This window comes from Sceloporus undulatus, unplaced genomic scaffold (assembly GCF_019175285.1).
Source record: "Sceloporus undulatus isolate JIND9_A2432 ecotype Alabama unplaced genomic scaffold, SceUnd_v1.1 scaffold_17371, whole genome shotgun sequence".
Lineage (NCBI taxonomy): Eukaryota > Metazoa > Chordata > Lepidosauria > Squamata > Phrynosomatidae > Sceloporus > Sceloporus undulatus.
In genome coordinates this window covers 1-1,880 of record NW_024820286.1, presented here as the reverse complement: position 1 = coordinate 1,880, position 1,880 = coordinate 1, and the positions used below count along the sequence as shown (strand labels likewise).

Below are 1,880 nucleotides of genomic sequence, written 5' to 3'. Positions count from 1 at the left end.
GCTTGCCCTAAAGTTTTTGCACGCAGACTGAGAGAGAAAACAAGCAGACCACTATGTGCCATAGATCAGCCATGGTGAGGGAACCCTTGACCCAGGGAGGGCAGCAGCTCCACCAGCAGTTAAGAGGACTCAGCTTCCCAAGGAACTCACCCTGACGGCCCAGTGAGCGTCCGAGGAGGAGATCAGCAGGGGACTCGTGCTGTCATGCTGCAAAGACAGAGAGAAGCACATCAGAGACCCCTGTGGCTTTCATTCAAGGTATGAGGGTGTTCAAGTGCCACTCCACCACCATACTTGCCTAGCCACAGAATGAATCAAGCCTGGTGAGAACTGTGAACCCAGAAAAATCTGTTTGCCTGACTCTCAATGAGAAAATGGGGGGAGGGGGGACAGGAGTGGCTCCTACCCCCTCAATAGAAAAAGAAAAGCATGACAGGTGGGGAGAAGTTTAGTCTTACAAATTTCGGAGCTGGCAAGTTGAGGCCAAGGCTGCTGAGTCCCACGTCGTGGCCACTTTGGACAGAAGCCACAAGCCGCAGCGCAAGGAAGAAGCCCTGACAGAGAGCAAAAGGGGAGAGAGAGAGAGAGAGAGAGAGAGAGAGAGATGGTCTCCTGTTTAGCACAACAGCTACTAGTCCCTTTTTGCACGACTGGCCTGATTCCTTACTCTTTCAGCCACTCTGCTAGTGGCTGAAGGGATAGGCAAAGCTGTGGCCTAACAGGAGCCCATTTTGACCCTACCACGCCTCTGTTCCACCAGGCTCCGGAACCCCCTTCCCAGAACAACTGGATGGGCCCCCTCCCTATAGGCAGACTTTGTGTTTTCCACAAGCATATAATGAATGACAACACATATTTTAATTTTTCTTGATTGCTTCATCATTTCAACTTTTGTATGTGAATTCTTAACAAAGCATTCTTCGCTTGTTGTAGGCTATTTTGAGTTTCTAACCGGAAATGTATTACAGTAGAGTCTCGATTATCCGACATAAACAAGTGGGCTGATAGTCGGATAGCCGAAAATGTCGGATAATCCAGAGGGTCCAAGAAAAGCCTTGAAATCACTATGAATTGTAAGCCTGGAGGTACTTGCCCTGCTCGCTGCCACAGCACTTGGAGCCATGTTTTGGTGCGAGACTTCACTTGCCCTTCTCTCCTTGCCTGTCATGGCCGCCATGTTTGGGGGCATGTCTAGGGGGGAATGGAAATGCATACAGCCACGCCCCCAAGCAGCCACGACAACAGATAATCCAGAATGTTGGATGACCGAAGGATGGCTAATCAAGACTCTATGTATCACTCTATGATTGAAGGCCAGGTGCCACTCACATACCTGCTTGTCCAGAAAGCCTTTCCCCTCCGGGTCTGCCAAATCCCATATCTAAGGAGAGACAAAGACAAGAAGTTGAGGAGATTTGGACTGAATCTCCTCCAAACATTTGTCCTCTTCCCATCCCTGCTTCTTCCAAGCGTGGGAAACCTCCCCTGAGGCTGGAGAGTCTGCAACCTGTCACAGACATGCAATGCCTACCGTCTCTCCAAAGGCAGAGCAAACTGTTCCCCTTAAACACTATATTGCTGCTTTTACCCTGAATAACAAGCCAGAGCTTGGAAAAGTTCCTTTTTTGGGCTTATGCTAGTGTGGGATTGGCAAGTTGTGATGTGGTCTGGCGCACACACAGCTTTACACTCCCATCTCTTGGTGCCTCTCTGCCAGAGCAAACTGCCCCTCTGCTTGGAGAGCTAGCAGTCTCTGCAGGCACCACAGCCATGCCTCCAGGGAGAGCTAGTTTCTTGGGCACTGGGGCTGGTGCTCTCTACTTCACAGGTACTTCCAAGGCAGAGCAGCCACCAGGCCAGGAGCCCCCACAAGTCTCCGC

The 1,880-nt window shown here is 50.8% G+C and overlaps 1 long non-coding RNA gene across 1 annotated transcript; it reads right to left on the bottom strand.

Moving 5' to 3' along the window:
* Window positions 1-146: 146 nt before the first annotated feature.
* On the bottom strand, window positions 147-1,392 carry LOC121918570. Its single transcript, XR_006101260.1, has 3 exons — window positions 1,334-1,392; window positions 459-554; window positions 147-207 (listed from the first exon to the last, which is right to left on the bottom strand). It is a non-coding gene; the product is annotated as an uncharacterized LOC121918570 (long non-coding RNA).
* Window positions 1,393-1,880: the final 488 nt, after the last annotated feature.